This window comes from Sorex fumeus, unplaced genomic scaffold (assembly GCF_029834395.1).
Source record: "Sorex fumeus unplaced genomic scaffold, SorFum_2.1 ptg000054l, whole genome shotgun sequence".
NCBI classification, from domain to species: Eukaryota; Metazoa; Chordata; class Mammalia; order Eulipotyphla; family Soricidae; genus Sorex; species Sorex fumeus.
The window spans coordinates 14,631,663-14,654,585 of NW_026606111.1; positions in this window are offsets into that span (position 1 = coordinate 14,631,663).

Below are 22,923 nucleotides of genomic sequence, written 5' to 3' on the forward strand. Positions count from 1 at the left end.
TGTTGCCAGTTTCTTTCTGTATACTTTTCTTTTATTGCCACATGTTATTTCTTCTTATAAACTTGAAAATTTCACACACAAAAAATCAGCTTAGTAACATGCACTGCTAAAGCAAGATAAAATTTTTAAGTGTATTTAAAAACTATACTAATACTCTTTTGACCCATGTTCTATCTAAATTTATTTTTAGATACAGGATTTCAATAAAATCACCTTACATCAGTAGGGGTATTATTTTCAAGTTTAACAAGAGCAGAGGTTTTCTTCCATATAAAAGTTAAAGTTCAACAAAATAAAATTCACACTTCCATGGCAGAATTTAGTGTTTTTAAAGTTCATTTTTAAGGCTGGATTGATGGTAGTACAGCAGGCAGGGCACTTGCCTCCCGTGCAGCTGACTCAAGTTTTATCTGCACCACTCCGTTTGGTTACCCTTAGCCTGACAGGAATGATCCCTGAGCTCAGAGTCAAAAGTAAGCTCTGAACACTGCCAGTTGTAGCCCAAATCTCACCCCACCAAGAAATATATAAATAAATCAAAACCTAATTTATTTATTTATTTGATATTTCCTCTCTGCCACATCCCTACTGTCATTCAATAAGATTAAAAACAAGTATGGCCATAATTCTTTGTCTGGGTTCCTGAACCCCCAAAATCATAGTTTCAACACCTCAGTTATCTGGTATAAAATTGATGTTATACAAAAAAAATACAATGTTGTGAGTTAAAAGAGATACACATGGTTTTATCCATAGTTCTTGATCTACTACTAAAGAAGTGAAATTCCCTAGCTGTTGAGAGTGCTAAGGGTATCTCGTGTTTGTGAGCGCAACTTTTTGAAAAAACTGAGGATAAAGGCTGGCTGTTAGGCAAATCGAGGAATAAAGGGTCTGAAATTCTGTCCCTACTCCCAGGCCTCTGGGGATAAGAGAGAGAGGAACTCGCATTTGACTGCAATGGTCAAATTGTTTTCTGAGTTTTTGGTTTGGAGGCCACACTCAGAGGTGACCAGTGCTTATACCTGACTCCACCAGCTCAGGGATCATTCCTGGCATGCTTGGGGGACCATGTGGGGTGTCGGGAGTTTAACCTAGGTTAGCCATGTGCAAGGCACGTAATAAAATATTGTTAGTCTAAGTACAGGAAGAGAATGAAGATCACTTCTAAACACAGATTCCTTGTTACATTAAACTTGGTTTTTAGTAACTGCTGTCTTACTCTATTTAAATATCTTGGTCACATCTTTATTATCATTTATTTGCCTTCTATTATTTCATCATGTTTATATTTTAAATGAAAATAACAATTATTCTAGTCGTTCAGTTTCCTTTTCTCATCACTAAAATGAAACCAAAAAGGCATAATAAAGGAAACAGACATAAGTAGTGTCCTTCATTGCAATTCCTGTCTGATATCTCATTCATTTAAATTAAGCTCCAAAAGGAAGGACTCTCTATCATGAAACATGTCTTAAAAATACTATTTCCAATACAAACAACATAATTATATTATTTATTCACATTTCTCATTTTATACAGCTGCAAAATGCTCATTTAGCTTTATAGTCTGAATCATCGATGAACCACTCTGTCTTTGTTCAGAAATACAAGATCTAGGTGTCTCTAATTTAAAATGACAATCATTGGCATTAATCAGTGGGTTCAATTTAAATAAGGCACATAGACATTCCACATTTTTCTTGATGATTTCGCCCCCCACCTAATCAAAGCTGTATTCAGAAACAAAAGTACCAATAAAGAAAGACTGTGAATAAGGCTAAACAGCTAAGAGTCTGTGTTCTTAGTTGCCTGGATGCATTTCATGTTGCTCATTACAGCTATGAATGATAAAAGCAGGACAAGAAAGAAGCTACGTGGTTAGATTTTGTGAATAAAAGGATAACAGGAAAATAATAGATTATCTTTCTGTTAATACTTACCTAAACAGAATTACAGCTTATATCTTTTACAAAAAGAATACATATATTTTTTAATTTTTTAAATAGTGAATCACCAAGAGGTATAGTTACATACTTACAAACTTTCGTGCTTGCATTTCAATCATACAAAAATCAAGTACCCATTCCTCCACCAGTGCCCATTCTCTACCACCAATGATCCCAAGATCCCTCCCACCAACCCCACACCACTCCCCCACCCCACCCTGCCTGTGGCTGGGCATTCCTTTTATTCTCTGTCTCCTTTGGGGTGTTGTGGTTTGCAATAGAGATATTGAGTGGCCATTGTATCTCGGCCGCACGGCAGAGCCTGGCAAGCTCCCCGTGACGTATTCGATATGCCAAACACAGTAACAACAAAGTCTCCAATGGAGACGTTACTGGGCCCACTCAAGCAAATTGATGAATAACGGGAGGACAGTGTTCGGTCTATAGTCTACTTTTGGCACGCATCACCCTACCTGAGTAGGGTATCCTTTAATACCCGCTACCCTTTAATACATCCTACCTCCAAACATCGTTTACTTGGTGTTCGCTTCTCTATCTGAGCTGTCTTTTCCCCCAGCATGTGAGGCCAGCTTCTAAGACATGGGGCAAGTCTCCTGGTCCTTGTTTCTACTACTCTTGGGTGTTAGTGTCCTATTCACAAACAGAATATGTTTTAATTCTACAATGATTTGTGTCAGAAAGCACAGATGGAGTGTATCTTTATTTCCAATATTAATTTTTAAAAAAGGGAAAGAGCTACAAAATAGAATTGCAAGATTGTTGTCTGCAACCAAAAGAGTTGGTTTTAAGAGACAAAGTCTATTAGTCAAGACTGAGCTGGTAATGGAAGATGGGAATCATAAATACTCCTCATCTTTGAGCGGGTTCCTTCAGTCTGTCCTTCCCTCATTCCTTCCCTCCCTCTACACATCAGCAGTATTTGGCATACAGTGATACCTTTTCTTAAAGTAAGTAATGCGAATAAAATATTCAGAAATAATGTAAGTCTATTGCTACTACTTTCTGAGTCTTATACCAGGAACACCATTCATTTAAAATTTACACTCTCACATTGTTTAGTAGTAACTTGCTCTTCAGTCACTATTACTCATTTTGAAGCTAACATCATTTGGTCTCAATAAATTTCTCAGAGCCCACTTTTACATAAAATGTCCTCATTCATGACAGTCCTCAATGAGGATTGTCAAAGGGGCTCCATGGAATAAAGACATGAAAATCTTTCTGTTACACAAACCAGAAGAGTAGATTTATTGAAATAATAACCTCTTCTGGGGCTGGAGTGATAGCACAGCAGGTAGAGCATTTGTCTTGCACATGGCAGACCCGGGTTCAATCCCTGGCATCTCATTTGATCCCTCAAGCACTGCCAAGAGTAATTCCTGAGTGCAGAGCCAGGAGTGACCCCTGAGCATCGCTGGGTGTGACCCAAAAAGCAAATAAATAAATAAATAAATAAATAAAATAACCTCTTCTTTCATCACCCAATCAAAGTTTAACAAGACTAGGAATTCAAGTAACACAATAGAAAAGAGATTACCACACTCTGTTCTGCATGCTCCTGTCCAATGGCTGCATGAGATTAGTGTCTTCCTACTGACCTTTGAAAGCAAATATGGCCAGATCAAAAGCATTGACTCCCAAATGAGAAGAGAAAATGTAGAATGTTTACTTGCCTTATTTAAACTGAACCCACCGATTAATGCCTATGATTGTCATTTTAAATTAGGAACACCTAGATCTTGTACTTCTGAATAAAGGTAGAATAGTTCATCAATGATTCAGACTATAAAGCTGAATGAGTAAGTAAAGCAGCAAATAATACCTAAATACAGCAGACCTGTCAATGTCTGCTTTACTTAGGTATCCTTTGTCTATACTTCCACTGATTTCCTGGTTTCAACAGCAGTGTTCCTGTAGTATATAGAGCATAGGAAAAACAAAGTATCACATATTTTCACTCCCCTCCTATCACAAAGTCTTAACAATATATCTCAGGGTGTGGAGAAGAGAGTGAAATGAAGTAACATTAAAAAAGCATATTCATTTCTACTGTGTTTTTAACTATCATCTGCTCTGTCACTGTCACTGTCACTGTCCTCCCATTGTTCATCAATTTGCTCGAGGGGGTCCAGTAACGTCTCCATTGTGAGACTTGTTGTTACTGTGGTTGGCATATCGAATACGTCACAGGTAACTTGCCAGGCTTTGCCGTGCAGGTGAGATACTCTGGGTAGCTTGCCAGGCTCTCCAAGAAGAGCGGAGAAATCGAACTTGGGTAGGCCATGTTGGCTGCTTGCAAGGCAAACGCCTTACCCGCTGTGATATCTCTCTAGCCCATCATCTGCTCATAAAATAATATTTGCATTACATCTCATAATAAAACATTAACTCAGGACTTACATATCTTCACTGAAATTAAGCCAAGATTCATTTTTAAGCTTGAAACAATTTATTAGTAAAAAAAAAATTTTTTTAATTCTCTGTCTAAAAAGCATTTCAACGTCCCTGTCTTCTTTCTCAAGAATCCATTTAAATTCATATTCTTACAACATTTTTGTTGTAAATAATAGCACTTTTTAAAAAGAACAAATATTAATTTTTATATACTCTTTGGTCTTAGGCTGATAATTAAACAGTGGTCTATCATTTAACATAATGAAACAGTTCATTAAAAATAGGAGACCGAGATAAATATATAGGAATTGCCACTGTTAATATTTATAACGTAAGTATGGTTAGTCATTTTTTTCTTTTTTCTTTTTTTAAAATTTATTTATTTATTTTGAATATCCATCCCTCCATCAGTGACCATTTCCCACCACCGCAGATCCCAGTATCCCTCCCCCCCATCACCACCCCCTAACCCACCCTGTCTCTGTGGCAGGGCATTCCCTTTTGTTCTCTCTCTCCTATTGGGTGTTGTGGTTTGTATAAGAGTTTAGCCTGATTTTCAGGGAGAGACGTTGGATGATTTACTTTCCATTGATCACTTTGTATATACGGAGATGCGCGGCCGCATAAGCGGCCGCGCAGTTTGGAGGAAAAGTCCTGGTTCCCGCATACTCGAGCTATGCTTGTAGAGACTCCTGGTCACCGGGGTTCATCTGGAGGAAGCGGGATGCGGCACCTACCCCATCTGGGACTTCCCGGTGATTTCGGCTCTTTTTGGGACCTGGTGCTTTCTCCGGGAGCTGTGGAGCCCACCCCTCCACCCCCCCCCCCCCCCCCCGCTGCCTTTCTTCTCTGCAGCTGTATGCTGTAAAGATGGCGCTGGGGGGCGGGTTGTGAGCATGACTTCCAGAATCAGAGGTTACCTGGGAGCTGGGAAGTTCCCAGCAGTTTGGAGGAAAAGTCCTGGTTCCTGCATACTCGAGCTATGCTTGTAGAGGCTCCTGGTCACCGGGGTTCCATCTGGAGGAGGCGGGATTGGTTAGTCATTATTAAATATTTGTTTAAATTTTTTTAAAACTTAGCTGGGGCTGAAGCAATAGCACAGTGGGTAGTGCGTTTGCCTTGCACGCGGCCAACCCGGGTTCGATTTCCAGCATCCCATATGGTCCCCTGAGCAACGCCAGGTGTAATTCCTGAGTGCAGAGCCAGGAGTAACACCTGAGCATCCTGAACAAAGTGTGACCCCAAAAAAAAGTCATTTAAAGTTTAGCTTAGATAGGTGAGAGTGTTGGAGAAGTATATTTATTTTTCTTCCATTTTAAAGTCCTCTCTATAAGGGTGGTAAAAAAAAAAAAGAAAAAGAAAACCCAGAGACAAAGCAATTTCCTCACAATGCATAACACATGGTAGTTTTGTCTTTTGAAATAAGTTGCTCGGGGAAATCAAATTTCTGTTTTCTCATGAAAAATGGACTTGTTCTCTCCATTAATTGTTGGAATATAGCTCCAAATATTTTAAGCTTAACATTGGTTCGCCCTTTCCCCCTTGCCAAGAGGAACTCAGGTTTATTACAGTGCTCCTGAGGCACTTCTATTCCATTGTGTTTATCTATAAACTCTTCCCTATGCTCTCCTCCCCACCCAGTTAATCAGCTTTTCCCCTCATCAGTATCTGTTAATTTGTAAGGTCAGATCCTTCCAGGACACTGAAATTATATTATAAGTTAATATTGCCTTTATAATATAATATTATATTATATTATAATATTATATAATATAATAATATAATATAATATAATAATATATTATAATATATAATATATATAACAATTAATATTATGTTTTTGTAACTTAGGATTTAATTGGCTTTGAATATTATTCACTCCCGGGCATCTGCTTTCTTGACTTAAGCCTCAGTTGCCCTAAGTTCCTAACACCCCAAAAGCAGGGTCCCGACAAGGGACTGAATGGACCCAGGGCAAGCGGTGAGCTACCCTGGCATCGAAATGGGCCACGCCAAAGTGCCACAATTCTTAACTATTAGTTAAGAGTTTTATCATAGACAAATTCTGTCATGATCCAAAAGTAACGATGAGACTAGGACACTACTAGGATAGAAAAGTCTATCTGGCCTGAGCACTTTAGTCTGAGATTGAGATGGCCCTAGAAGAGCAATTCTATAAGCTTAAGGTATTTCTTACTGTATCCATACAAAGTGATTTATATCATGTATGCTTATATGTTTGTTGGACAAGGAGAGGAGAAACACACCCAGGGGATTCTGCTCTAGGGTGGGTCGATCTGATAATGAGAATCTGTCCTAGAAGCAGCTTTCCCGAGGGAAAGAACTCTACCCCTATTGGTTGTGACCACACCTATGTGTAATTGTTACCCCAATTCCTCATGCTGGGGGATATAATGAGACAATAAGAGTGGGCAAAGAAAAGCAGAGGAGAGAGACAGGAGTGAATGAAGAAAGGATTGGAATAAACTGCAACTGACACCAACCAGCTTGGCCCTCGTTTCCTTCCTTCACCAATCCATCACCATCGACCTCCCTGGGGTGGGGAAACCGACATGAGACTACCAAACATGGGGGGCTGGGAGATACAGACCACCATCACTGCCATCTTTTTGAGTTGACACAATTAATGTTGCCAGTTCACAGAAATTTTCTAGAGTCTTGAGAAAGACTCCTAGTTCATAAATCTCATCAAAAGGACTGGTCTTCAAAAATATTATATATACACTTCAAAAAAAGAAAAAAAGACATTACAATTTTCTGAGATCAAATGCTATAATAAAAATGTTTATTTTTAATGGCTTTGCATTTTGTTTTATTTGTCTTAAAAAAGTAATTCTCAACATACTTTCCAAAATTTCCTCTAGCAGTTTCTTATCAGTAGTCAGATCTAAATTATCAACTTCACATATCTTCATCACTTCCCATTTAAGTCTTTGTAATGTTCATTTGCCTTGAGCATTTATGCTGCATTAAAAAATGCAGCAGTTTATAGTAGCCAATAAGAAGCAAAAATTCTCATTTACTCAGAGATTGGTCAAAGAATTGATCATTGGAGAGTCCCATAGGTGTTTGGAAACAGAGTCTGGAGAATTTCCCAAGTTTTAAGTTGGGGAAAGATAACTGAAATCAAAATCTCTTTCTGACCTAGAAAACCACTCCACAAACAGAAAAGACAACAGTTTTTATACTGAATAGGTTTTAACTAAGATGCAATATTCATCACAGGCAGTTGATAAAATTATTGCAAAGAAATAATTCCTGACGCCCCATTCGCTCTCAACGGAACGACCATCTCCGAATGCAACAGCTATGTGTACCTAGGTCGAGAGGTCAACATGACAAGTGATCTGGCACCCGAGCTGTGCAGAAGGAAGAGAGCGGCTTGGAACGCCTTCAAGAACGTCGAAGAAATAGCTAAGAGGACGAAGAACCTCCGGCTCCTGGCACATCTCTTTGATTCCACTGTTCTTCCTGCATTAACATATGCCTCAGAGACCTGGGCCCTATGCAAACAAGATGAGAACGCTATTCAGGTCTCCCAAAGAAGAATAGAAAGAGCTATGCTTGGAATATCACATTTCACTCAAATGAGAGAAAGAATCCGGAGTTCTGACATCTGTCGACGATCAAGAATCAGGGACGCTGTCTCATTTGCCAAGGTGTCGAAAATCAGATGGGCTGGTCATGCAATGAGATTTAAAGACGACCGCTGGACTAGAGCTGTTACCGACTGGATTCCACGGGATGTCAAAAGACCGCGTGGCCACCCACCTACCAGATGGTCAGAATTCTTCATCAAGATCACGAACGATCGGTTTGAGGCTCTTCATGTTCCCGGAACGAACAGATGCCATTGGGCTACACTAGCACGCGACAGGGACAAATGGAGACGTTACTGGTGCCTGCTCGAGCAAATCGACTAACGGGAAGTTAAGTGATTAAGTGATTAAGATTGCAAAGAAAGGGGAAAAAATCTTATTCTTTTAAATAGCTAATTATATACAACCCATGACTCTCCTGTCTTAATATAAAATTGCTAGCTTTTTACCTTTATGACTGAAGGTAGAGAATGCAATTTGGAGACAGATGAGCTAAAATTAGGCTCAGAATCTTCCAGGAGATATGAGCATTTTCTTCCCCAATGATATATTTTAGAGAGGTGTCTTTGAGAATACATTGCTAAGATGTGAGACTGGCAAGAGGCTGATTTAGCATTTTACTTTTCACAAGACAGTGGAAGAATCAGGAATGGGGCTGTCTAGTACATCTAGGGAGATTGAACAAAAAACTTCTCAAAGAATTCGTGCAGAAGCTGGACAAAGAAGCAGTGGATTTTATTACCTTTGATGTATTTTCTAAGCTCAGAAAATGCATATACAAAAGTGACCCAGGAACAGTGGAGCTCGCTGCTCTCTTTCCTACAGAAAGTGTGGTCTAATTCAACACTTTTGCTAGCATTGCGTGGCCATAAGTAGCACTGCACTGTAGCACTGTCCTCCCGTTGTTCATCGATTTGCTCGAACGGGCCCAGTAATGTCTCCATTTTGAGACTTTTTATTGTGTTTGTCATATCAAATATGTCACAGGTAGCTTGCCAGGCTTTGCCATGCAGGCAAGATACTCTCGGTAGCTTGCCGGGCTCTCAGAGAGGGCCAGAGGAATCAAACCCGGGTCGGTTGGGTCAGTCACGTGCAAGGCAAACCCCCTATCTGCTGGGCTATCGCTCCAGTCCTTGACCATAGGTAAAGAGAGAAAAACTTTCACTCATTATTCAGTTTGCTTTCTTTGTGAATGAAGAATGACAAGAAACTCAAAGTTTAAAATAGTGCATTTTAAGGTGACATTCATTTTGCTGTTACTGCAGTGCTTAGAGGATCACACAGTACTTGGAATGCATTTTGGGCCAGAAAGTGACCGGTTATCACATTTGCAAGGTGAGTGCTCTAGGATTTGTGACATTTTAATATTAAACAGTTATATTCAGACTTGCAACATTTATTCACTGACTATTAAATACTAGTCACTGTTTTATGTAAATAAGAATCTGAGGACACTATTACCATTAAAATTATAATATGTTTGAAAAATCATCTAAATAAGTAGATAAGTACAACCCAGAAGGATAAACTATGAATTAATATGATAAAATATGAACTATGTCCTGGATGTCCACATTTTGGATTATTAAGGGATATTTATTTGGAGTTGGTCATTTCAATTTGAATTACTAAGAAATAGAACCAGAGTTTTGAGTCATTAGGAAGATTTCTAGATGAAGAGAAGTCTAAACAAACTCATTAAGAAAATTAAGTATAATTTAATACTTGTAGGTACAACAACTAAAAACATGTTGCATTTCTATATAACAATGTCCTCTCATTGCTCATCAATTTCTCGAGCAGGCACTAGTAACGTCCCCATTGTGAGACTTGTTGTTACTAGTTTTTGGCATATCCAATATGCCACAGGGATCTTGCCAGGCTCTGCTGTGCAGGTGGAATAGTCTTGATAGCTTGCTAGGCTCTCCAAGAGGGACGAAGGAATCAAACCCGGGTCGGCCGCTTGCAAAGCAAATGCCTTACCTGCTGTGCCAAACTGATTTCTATATAAAAATATCAAATTAAAAGATAAATAAAATCAATAGTTCTATATAAAAAAAGTATCTAAAAACACCAAATACACAGGAATCAAAGGTTGGACTACAGCTGAATCTCACGAAGACAATGTTAATGAGAAACAGTCTCTTTCCTGACATTCCATTTGCTCTCAACAGAACAAACATGTCCAAATGCAACAATTATGTGTACCTAGGTCGAGAAGTCAACATGATGAAATGACCTGGAACCTGAGTTGCGCAGGAGGAAGAGAGCGGCTTGGAATGCCTTCAAGAGTGTCGAAGAAATAGCTAAGAGGACGAAGAACCTCCTCCGGCTCCAGGCACATCTCTTCGATTCCACTGTTCTGCCTGCATTAACATATGCTTCAATTCCACTGTTCTGCCTGCATTAACATATGCCTCAGAGACCTGGGCCCTATGAAAACAGGATAAGAATGCTTTTTGTGTCTCCCAAAGAGAATTCGAAGAGCTATGCTTCAAGCATTAGGCTTCACTCAAATGAGAGAAAGAATCCGGAGTTTTGACCTTCGTTGATGGTCTAGAACCAGGGACTATCAACTGTCTCGTTTGCCAAGGCATTGAAAATCAGATGGGCTGGACACGTAATGAGATTTGGAGACGACTGCTGGACTAGAGTCGTTACCGACCGGATTCCACGGAATGTCAAAAGACCTATGAGTTGGTCAGATTTCTTTGTCAAGACCCTGAACAATCGGTTTGAGGCTATTCGTGTTCCTAGAATGAGCAGACGCCATTGGGCTACACTAGCACGTGACAGGGACGAATGGAGATGTTACTGGCGCCCACTCGAGCAAATCAATGAGTAACGGGATGTCAAGTGACTTGATCAAATGATCAAGTTCATGGACTGAAAGAATCAATATTATTGAAATGACCATCCTATCCAAAGAATTATAAATATTTAGTGCTTTATTGTTATTATAATTAAATAGATTCCTCTCATTTTTATATCATACATTTTTGTACTTTAACTAAGGGATTTACTGCTCATAATACAATTATTATAAAACCTTTCCTTTCTTGCACATTGGTGAAAGAATGGGTGTTGCAACATTGTATGACTGAAACTCAATCTATAAATAACTTTATAATTGTGCATCTTATAGTAATTCAATTTAAAAAAACAGTAAAATAAAAACTAATCAATCGATTTTAAAACTTTTCCTTCTTAGTGTATTTGGGAAAGAGTATTCAAAATAGAGCAAACACTTAAAATTGCAGCAATCAGTGATATAATCTTAAATTTTTTTTTTTTTTTTGCTTTTTGGGTCACACCCAGCGATGCTCAGGGGTTACTCCTGACTTTGCACTCAAGAATCACTCCTGGCATGCTCGGGTGACCATATGGGATGCTGGGAATTGAACCCAGGTCAGCTGCATGCAAGGCAAACACCCTACCCACTGTGCTATTGCTCCAGCCCCATTAAAATCATTTTTAGATTGTTTCAAAATGCAATAACAGTATACTGTGCCTGGCTATGATACCCACAAGTCTAAGATTTCTTCAGAGTCCCTATTTTCCTATTTAACACATTAATTAAATATTTGCATTATAATCACAAAAGAGTGTATACACTGAAATTAAATATTAAGTTAAATCTCAGGTTTATTCAGGAAGCATATTTATATAGAATATCTTCCTCCATCCTAGATCAAATACTGTTTCAAATACTCATTTGATAATATAATGTAAAAAAATACTGTTCTCTATGAAAAACACTCTTCATATACTGACCATTACTTGAAAAATTTTAATACTATAAAAATTGTAAAGGTCTGAGATCATAACTACTTAGTTATATTCAACAAGTTTCTGGAAAATTTTTAATAAGCCCTAATGAGAAGAATTAAACTAAATTAGAATTTGAATTTCACACAGTAGATATTAGGACTGTGAATTTTCCATGCTGGCCAAGTCTCTAGTTATTTATGAAAATTTCCCTACTTACCCAAAATTTCTAAACATGGATTTAAGGTATCATCATGTAGAGAAGCTGGAGAAAAGTCCATAAGAAGTACTTTTTAAGGAAATGCTTTAAATTTTGAGAGAGACAATAAGACAATGTTACCTACATAATTTAATTTCATCAAATTTCAAACTCATATTAGCTGAAAAGTCATAGAATAAGCTGAAATTATTTCACTTTTAACTCAATGCTCACTGATTCCATCAAATTGCTATCAATTATGATTCACTATTTAATTTACATTGTCTCTCTCCATACTGGCTCAACCAAGAGCAGATGACTCCTATTCTTAAACAATTTAAATAATATGCTTATGAAATATCACGATCACAATCATGATCATCCTGTTGTTCATTGATTGTCTCGAGCAGGCACCAGTAACGTCTCCTTCTACCTAGCCCTGAGATGTTAAAAGAGCCGTTTCAATGCTCTTTCAGGATTGGGAGGATGAGACCCATCATTGTTACTGGTATTTGGCATATTGAGTACGACACGGGAAGTTTGCCAGACTCTGCCGTGCAGGCAGGATACTTCTTGTAGCCTGCCAGGTTCTCCAAAGGAAAGATAATAAGATGTCGCGCGGCCGCACCGTGCGCTTCTAAGAGCTGGGTTTTATAGTCTCTGCATCTTGGCCATTGATGGGACCAACCTGGCGCTGTCGGCAGCTGGTGGGTGTGACGCCTACCTACTGGAAGATGGGGGGATAAGGCCCAGTCCCAATCCGAGTAGGCTTGGAGACCTCAGCCCTGGGACCCGCATGCCTGGGTTCCTCTGCCAGTTCTTTCATGTATGAGGTCTAGACGTGTGGAGAGTGGTCCCAGCATGGCCGTGGCTGACTCCGGAGGTCCTCAGCTGCTGGGGCTCTGCTTGGGACAGGTGGGTGGGGGAGAGAAACTCAACCCCCCCCCCCCAAGGAACCCCGGTGAGGACAGCCAGGTGCTGGGGCAGGAGACTCATGAAATGTCAAAATGTGAAAAATACAAAGTTTCCAATTTTTTTTGTTTTTGTTTTTTGTTTTGATTTTGGGTTTTTTTTAATACTACATCTGGTAGTGCTCAGGGATCACTCCTGGTTGGCAGGGTTCAGGGAGGACCATATGGGATGCTGGGGATTAAACCTTATGATTGGATTGGCTGATTCAAGGCAAATGTTCTATCCACTGTACTATTGCTCCAGTTCCAATTTTCTCATTTTAAACGGTAAAAATGAAATTTACTATCCCAAAGCAGTAGATGGAATAAATTGTAAGGAACCTAGCTGAATCTGACAGAGCTCAATTTCAATCTCACAAGAAAATGCATAGAGAAGTATGAAATTTACTATAACATATATAAATCTTAATATATCAGTGATTTTTTAAATTAAAAATGAACCAAAATTCCAATTAAATGAATGATGATTTTGGGTTAATTATTAAAAATTAAATCTGGTAGTGTGTTGTTTATAAAAGTTATAAATGAACCAGAAAAGTTACAACCTAAAGGTTAAAGAGGCACAGCGGGGGGTAAGATGTGTCATGCATATAGCCATCCCTTGTTCAATCCCTAGATCTGCATATAGTCTCCTGAGCACCTCTAGGAGTGACCTCTGAAGCCAGAGCTAGGAGTGACCTCTGAAGCCAGAGCTAGGAGTGGACCCTGAGCACTGCCAGGTATGGTCTCCAAAGAAACAAAAACAAAAAAGAAAAATTAAAAATAGTGGAAAAAATACTACACAAATAACACATATCATGTTACCCTTCTCAAAAAGTCTTTCACTTCTCAATTTAGACAGAATATCAACACTTCTTACAATGGCTTACAAAGTTCTGCTCACATAGTCCTGATCACCTTCCATACCACATATGCGACCAAGCTCTCCCTTGCTCACACCTCTTGAAAATACTGTTAAATCCCAAACCACGTCTACCATACTCTCTCATGATGTGGCTTTTGTACTTTCCTTTGTCTGGAATACAGGAGTCCCAGATATCAACATAGGGAGCAACCTCACTTCTTCTGATGAGACTTCAACTAATCTTCCAATTTGAAACATAATACAGAATATTAGGGCAAGGGATATAACACAAAGGGCTGGAGTCCATGCTTTCTAGGCAGGAGCTCCAGGTTCAATCCGAAAGGCACTGCTTATAGTGACCCCAAGCACGGAGTTGGAGCAGCCCCTGAGCATTGCCCAGGTGTGTCACCCAAAATGAAATAAAATGAAAAAACTGAATGTTTATTATTCAAAAAAATTGGATAATCTAGAGATCAATACATTAATAAATTAATATTTGGGGGAGGGATTCTTCAGTCATGCAAAGGAGCACCAGGGCCACTCCCATTGATATTTGGCCCAGAGTGCAGCACTGTTGTACTTCTTAGTCCTGCTGTGCAGGGGGCCAACAGAGACACACTCGGTGTCTCATGAGGCCACCAGTGAAATGTACAGTGTGCTAGAAGTGGCATAAGATACTGGGGACCAAACAAGACTTCGTTCATACAAGGTTCATGCTCCAAGTCTTTGAGATATCTCTATCGTCCTTAAAGGCAGACTTTTAATTAAGATTCTGAAGTTTATAATACTTCATAATGGTTCTTATGCATATAATTACAACAAAAGACAGATATCCCTAGAGAAAATTTCTAGATAAAACCTAAAATCTTCCTTTTAAATAATTCATGGGAGAAAGTCAAAACAGAAATTTGTAACAGAATAAAACATCAAAAGTGCTAGTAATTAAATTAGGGGAATTGCTGCATTTGCTTTTTAATTATTTATATCTCAATGCATACTAGAAAATAAAATCACAATTTGTGAATTAATGTTTGTTATCAAGAATCTAGAAACAAAATTTATAAGTAACACACACAAGAATGTCACTTGTCACTTGTCATCCCGCTGCTCATAGATTTGCTTGAGCGGGCACCAATAATGTCTCCATTCGTCCCTGTCACATACTAGTGTAGTGACACATACCAATGGCATCTGCTCATTCTAGGAACACGAAGAATAAAATAAGAAATATTGGTTATAGCACAGAGTTATATAAAAACAAACAAACAAAAAGATGTGATTCAAGAAAGGTAGAAATCAAACCATAAAATAAACTAGTCATAGTAAGGATGATCAAGGAAATAAAAAGTGTGACAAAATTAAAAGTATCATGAACAAAGCATATGGCATAATAACAGAATAATTCTGGTGCTAAAATGTACAATAACTGAAACAAAAATTTTACTAAGGATTTTCAAAGTACATTTGAATAGTAAGAAGAATCAGTAGACGTAAAGACTCAACTGTAAAAAGTATTGAGTCTGTGGAACAGAACTAAAGAAATCATAGGAATGAGCAACAAGAGAATGATAAGGCACCGTCAAGCAGATTTTATGTACTGTGGAAGTTTAAGAAAAAAATAAATAGAAATAAGGCCATGAACGTAGATGAAAAGTAATTGCTAAGAACGTCCTAAATTTGATAAAGCACAAGACTACAAACCTATAGGAAACTCATTAACTTCTAAGTATGATGAACTAAAGAAAATCCTTAATAAAACACACTTTAGCAAACTTTCCAAAGACAAAGAGATTCTCGAAAGCAACAATGCTGAAGGGACCTATAACATACAAATAGCTTAGATGTGATTAACAGCAGATTTCTCAACAGAAGCTCTGGAGATTAGAAACAATAATTAAATACATTCAAAGTGTTAAAAGAAAAAGACAAAAACCGAGAGTCCTATGTTCACAAAATTATTCCTTAAATGTGAGCAAAAAATAAAGGTATTTTAGATATACAAAATGGAGGGAGTTTAGTCCCTACCATGAGAGAAATGTCAAAGAAAATTCTAGAGAATAAAATAAAGGGTCTTTAAGCTATATCTCAAAAAATATATAAAGAATTAAAGACTTTAATAAAGGCAAAGACAGTGACAATTTAAAAGTCATTATTATAACTACAGTTTATAGCTCAAGTTCTCATTTTGCTATGAATTAAGAGGAACCAGAACAATAGTTCAGTCAGTAGCAAGATTACTTCACATGTGGCTGACCCAGGTTTGAGCCCTGGAACCCGAGCACCAGTCAGGAGTAATTCCTGAGTGCAGACCCAGGACTAACACCTGAGTATTGCTGAGTATAGGACAAAAACCAAAACCTATTTTCTTTTTTAAAAAGGTCTTTACACTGGAGAGAGAGAGTAGAGCTGTTAAGACACTTGCCTTGTACACAGTTGACCTGGGTTCAGTTCCCACAATGAATATGATCCCAGAGAACCACCAGGAGTGATCCCTTATGCACAAAACTGGGAGAAAATACCTTGCATGCACAAGGACCTGGATTCAATCCTAGACACTGCTTGGCTTTCCAAGTACCTCTGGGTACAGCCCCCTCAAATCCCAGCACAGCTGGGTGTGAGCTGTGCCCCAACACTGGGGCACTAAAATAAAGTAAGTGTTCAGCATGGTTGGCCAACTATTGCCAGCAGAAGCCTCCAGGTTCCCTGATCAGTGCTCACCTCCCTAAAATGAAAAGATAATTAGTTCTGATGAGCACTATTCTGACAGTAACCAATGCTATTTGATCACAATAAGAGCAATAACATAGGGACCAAGATACTGATACTGTTTGATAAAAAAAACAATATTAAGCACATTTGTTAATAGGTGTTTGGATAATTAGTACTGCTTTTTACTTATTCAAGGGTCATTGAAGTGATATTTGTGAATTAATTGTAGATGTAGAAATTTTCCTTTAATGTTAGAAAACATTAAAATAAATAGGTTTCAGAGATAGAATGATGTCTTGCATCTACAGAGAACACTCAGAACAGTGCATAAGATTATATTGAGCTTCGGGCTTCCACACTATAATTACAATACAGAGTCTTTCAGAACTCATTAGCTCTTTTAAAAAATAAAAGAGCCAGAGAGATAGGTAGTACAAGGGTTAAGGCACTTGCCTTGGACATGCCCAGTCTCAGTTCAATTCCCATAGTTGGCCTCTGAGCACCCCCTGAGCGCAGATCTAGGAGTAAGGCCTGAGCACTACCAGGCCGTCTCTATTCCCCAAACAAAATACACACCACACACACACACACACACACACACACACACACATACACACACACACACACGCACACACACTCACACACACGCAGAGGAATACTCATAGGCAGACTTAAAAATCTTAGAAATTAATTTCCTCACACCAGAAAACTTTCGGGTATATAAACTGCCCAACTTCACAACTGATCTTGAAAGAACACCAAGCCACTGAATCGTCTCAGATAAATGGATCTCTTGGCTGAGAGCTCTGGAGCACTCTTGGAATGAGGGAGGGAAAATTTCCCCTCTCTGGTAGGACAGGCAGCCTTCCAAACCCTGTAGCATGTGGTTGCACAACACCTCCAAATTTTACAGTACTGACAGCCCAGAAAGAGTACAACAAATTCAATGAGAAAGTTGTGTAGAAGCCCATCAGGCTCAATGAGCAAAAACAATAACATGAAAGGCTCAACTAGCACCAGTCAGCTCAGTAAAACCTCAATGAATTTAGTACCATCATTATGAGTATGAGTTATCACAAACTGACTTTTATTATCTGTTTTTTTGTAATTTCATTTTCCTTTTTGTTGTAACAAGCAATATGAAGTAAATTAATTTGTGCCTGCTAAGGGGGAAGGCTTGGGAAATGGGTAAGAAACTAGGGCCTTTTGTGTAGGGAAGGTTGCACTTGTGGTGAAATTTGATGATGGAATACTGAATGTCTAAAACAACTCCATAAATCCTGATTTTTAAATAAATTTATTTAATAAATTAACTTCCTTCAGTACCTCTCTATTTCTAAGTTTAGCTTTTCCCTGTCCTTTCACAGGGTCTAAAGCACACCTGACTGCTCAAGGCTTCCTGCCTCTAGGTTTAGGTATCACATCTAGCAGGGCTTGGGGACCATATTGGATGTTGGGGATTAAATCTGGGTTGGCCACGTATAAGGAAAGTGCCTTACTCTTTGTACTATCTATCTCTCCAACCATTTGTCCTTTTCCATTATTTACATTACATTAAGTGCTTCTGTTTCTGAAAAAAAAAAGATTTTAAGAAATGTTCAACCTTTAGTTTTAATAAAAATGGATTAAACATTGTTCATAAAGGATATACAGTTATTTTTTATAATTACGACTAGGTATATATCACTGTCATCCCGTTATTCATCGACTTACTCAAGTGGGCGCCAGTAATGTCTCCGTTGGTCCCAGCCCTGAGATTTTTTAATTTTTTTTATCATTGGATTTGATTTTATTAATATAAACTATAAGATTAGACATGTTTTTAAACATTTTTAAATGAAAATTTTTTTAGGAAATCATATTTTTTAAACTAAATTTATTTATTTATTTTGAATACCCATCCCTCCACCAGTAACCATTTCCCACCACTACGGTTCCCAGTAACCCTTCCACCCCCCACTCCATCCCCATCCCACCCTGCCTCTGTGGCAGGGCATTCCCTTTTGTTCTCTCTTTCCTATTCAGTGTTGTGGTTTGTAAAAGAGTTAAGCCTGATTTTCAGGGAGAAACGTTGGAGAATTTACTTTCCATTGACCACTTTATATATAAGAAGATGTCAGCGGCTGTGCAGTTTGGAGTAAGAGTCCTGGTTCCTGCATAAGCAAGCTATGCTTGTAGAGGCTCATGGTCACCGGGGTTCCCTCTGGAGGAGGCGGGATGCGGCACCTACCCCATCTGGAACTTCCCGGTGATCTCGGCTCTCTTTGGGACCGGGAGCATTCTCGGTAACTGTGGACCCCCCCCCCCCCCCCACTGCGGCCTTTCTTCTCTGTGGCTGTGTGCTGTAAAGATGGCGCTGGGGTGGGGGGGTGTACAGCCATGAGATTTTAGCAGCTTCTCCTTACTCATCTTTCCCAACGCTGCTGTATTGGAGGCTCTTTCAGGGTTAGGGGAATGAGATCCAATATTGTTACTTATTTGGGCATATCGAATATGCCACGGGTTACTTACAAGGTTCTGCCATACGGGCAGGATACTTTCAGTAGCTGGCTGGGCTCTCATATATATATATATATATATATATATATATATATATACATATATGTATACATATGTATATATATATGGAGTGTGGCGACGGCTGTGGTGGTGGGAGCAAGCAGAGAAGCTCCGTCCCTGGGTCCGCCGAGCCTGGAGTCCAAGGTCTCAGAGAGTTCCGCCTATCCTGCTCTGTGGGTCTTCAGTCGTGCGTGGGTCTCGGCCGGAGCTGCCGCGCGGGTCCGGAAAGCGTCCTGGAGTGTGGCGACGGCTGGGTAGTGGAAGTAGTCTCCAAATACGGTAACAAATATGGTAACACCTACAAGGGTGATTAGAGGTCACCCCAAAAGCCTCTATCCCTCTCGGAAAGACTGGCAAGCTACCGAGAGTATTCCGCCCGCACGGAAGAGCCTGGCAAGCTATCCGCTGTGTATTCAATATGCCAAAACCAGTAACTACAACTGGTTTCATTCACCTGACCCTGAAGGCTTCACTGACATGGCAGCACTGAGAACGATGAGAAAGGAGAGGCCGACAAAATCTCAAGGCCGACCTAGGCTGCCACAACGAAGGAAGACAAAAATGATCGTCTGTACTTTCAATGCACGTATGCTAGCATCAGATGCATCCATCGAGGACCTGATGGTACAAGCGCGAATGATCAAGTACAACATCATTGGTCTGACCGAGACAAGAAGCCACGAATCTCACCATGCCGTTTTCGACACTGGAGAAGAATTGTTCCTCGGAACATGCGATAAAAGAGGCGTTGGAGGCGTCGGTGTCCTTGTCAATACAAACTTGGCCAAGAGCATTGATTCATTCGAATGCCTAACAACCCGAATCGGACGTTTACATTTGAATAGATGTGGCTCACTGCCTGCAGTTTCTATCTTCGTTGTCTATGCACCAACATCTCATTATGATGAAAGAAAAATCGAGAAGTTCTACATGGAGCTAGAGAAGTTCTATAAAGAAGACCACACCTTCTACAAGATCATTGTGGGTGATTTTAATGCCAAGATAGGACCGAGAAGATCAGCTAAAGAACTTCACATCGGGACCCATGGTCTAGAATGGAACGAACAGGGTGAGAGACTCTCTGAGTTCATCATGTCGACCAAGACCATTCATGGTAACTCACAGTTCCAGAAGGCAGAATCTAAACCATGGACATGGGAGTCTCCCGGTGGACGATTCCACAACGAAATAGACCACATCATATTCAATCCACGGTTTTGCCTGACTGATGTCGCTGTTGTCCCAAAATTTCGAACGGGATCGGACCACCGTCTCCTTCGTGCAAAATTCTACTTCACAGAGCGGGGAGAAAGGGCTGCAAAGTTCAAAAAGAGAACTCCCAGAATGACCACCAACTGGGAAATCTTTGGTCCTATTGCGGCAACATGGGAAGATGCCATTGTTGACAACATTGACGAGGAATACGATCGACTGGTTCAGCACCTCCATGAATGTGCGAGGAACGCCAAGAGAGAGATAGCCACAAAAAATCGCCTATCTTCGAAAACTCTTGAGCTAATTCGCCAGCGTGGTTTGGTGCATGCCTCAGGCAACCACAAGCTAACGTCCGAGCTCGCAAAGCAATGCAGAGATGCGATCAAGGAAGACCTCAAAGAGAGAAGAGCAGAAGTACTGGTAGATGGGGCAGAAGCGGGGAAAGGTATTCGTAACGCCCGCCTGTCCTTCGCCAACTATAAGACCAAGATGACTGCCCTCCGACGTCCTGATGGATCCATCACATCCTCCAGAATGGCAATGGAGAAGATTATCCATGACTTCTACTCAAATCTCTTCGATAGCCATGTCCACTTGCCGACATACCAAATTCCACAGGATGGATATGTCGTTCCCAATGTTCTCCCTTCCGAAATCCGACACGCCATTTCATCGGTAAAGAAACAAACAGCACCCGGCCCAGACAAGGTCAAACCAGACCACCTGAAGAACCTGCCGTCAGTACTCATCAATACACTGGCTCGGCTCTTCACTCGCTACCTGTCTGAATGCAAGGTTCCGTCCCAATGGAAAACCAGCAGGACCATACTACTGTTCAAGAAGGGAGACATCCATGCCATTGGCAACTATCGCCCGATCTGCCTATTGTCTGTCATCTACAAGTTGTTCACTCGAGTCATCCTAAATAGGATTGGCAGAACACTAGATGAAGGACAACCATGCAAGCAAGCCGGGTTCCGCAAAGGATTCAGCACCATCGACCATATCCACACGATAACCAAGCTCATTGAGGTTTCTTAGGAGTTCAAGATGCCGCTCTGTTTAACGTTCATTGATTTAAAGAAGGCCTTTGATTCTGTTGAGACGGAAGCGGTCATTGAAGCCCTAGCCAATCAGGGCATTCAAGCCCAATACATCAGGATCCTCCGTGAGCTGTATTGCGGATTCACTACCAGGATCTCACCATTCTACAAAGAAGTGATCGTTGATGTCAAGAGAGGGGTGCGGCAGGGTGATACCATTTCACCGAAACTCTTCAGTGCCACCCTCGAGAACATCATGCAACGATTGGAATGGGAAGGAATGGGAGTGAAGATAGATGGTCGGCAACTACACCACCTCCGCTTTGCTGATGACATTGTTTTAATAACACCAAACATCAGCCAGGCGGCACAAATGCTGGCCGACTTTGACCGTGAGTGTGGAAAGGTAGGACTACAGCTGAATCTTACGAAGACAATGTTTATGAGAAACAGCCTCTTTCCTGACACCCCATTTGCTCTCAATGGAACGACCATCTCCGAATGCAACAGCTATGTGTACCTAGGTCGAGAGGTCAACATGACAAATGACCTGGCACCCAAGCTGTGCAGGAGGAAGAGAGTGGTTTGGAACGCCTTCAAGAACGTCGAAGAAATAGCTAAGAGGACAAAGAACCTCTGGCTCCGGGCACATCTCTTTGATTCCACTGTTCTTCCTGCATTAACATATGACTCAGAGACCTGGGCCCTACGCAAACAAGAGAACGCCATTCAGGTCTCACAAAGAAGAATAGAAAGAGCTATGCTTGGAATATCACGTTTCACTCAAATGAGAGAACGAATCCGAATCCGGAGTTCTGACATCCGTCGACGATCAAGGATCAGGGACGCTGTCTCATTTGCCAAGGTGTCGAAAATCAGATGGGCTGGTCACGTAATGAGATTTAAAGATGACCGTTGGACTAGAGCTGTTACTGATTGGATTCCACGGGATGTCAAAAGACCGCGTGGCCGCCCACCTACCAGATGGTCAGACTTCTTCGTCAAGATCATGAACGATCGGTTTTGAGGCCCTTCATGTTCCCGGAGCGAACAGATGCCATTGGGCTACACTAGCACGCGACAGGGACAAATGGAGACGTTACTGGCGCCCGCTCGAGCAAATCGACGACTAACGGGAAGTTAAGTGATTAAGTGATTAAGTGATGTATATATATGTGTGTGTGCATATATGTATATAATATATATATATATATTTCCCTCTACGATTTGTTGAACTATGTACATATTATCATATAAAATGAGCAACTCTCAAAATCAGTGTCTTATTTGTTGTATATTATCACTTTTGCTTTTTATCCTGTTTGTTTTGAGGAAAACTCCCCAAAAATATCTCTTGCAGAGTTTAGGATTCTGCATAAGTCAATGTTAAACAAACTTTCCAGGTCTGATTCAGTGACACACCAAAACAAAGTCTTTGAGTTCCCAAATGTTTACTCTCACTATGGTTTCCCTCTACCCTGTACTCTTTGCCCAGGAAAAAAAGGGAAACAGATTAACCTTTAAGTCAATTAATATCAAGCAAAGCAAATTTCACAGATAAGATTAACAAAGATTATTCTGTTTAAAGAAAAAATCAAACTTTTGTCAGTGAAGAAGCAATATAAAGCTTAAAT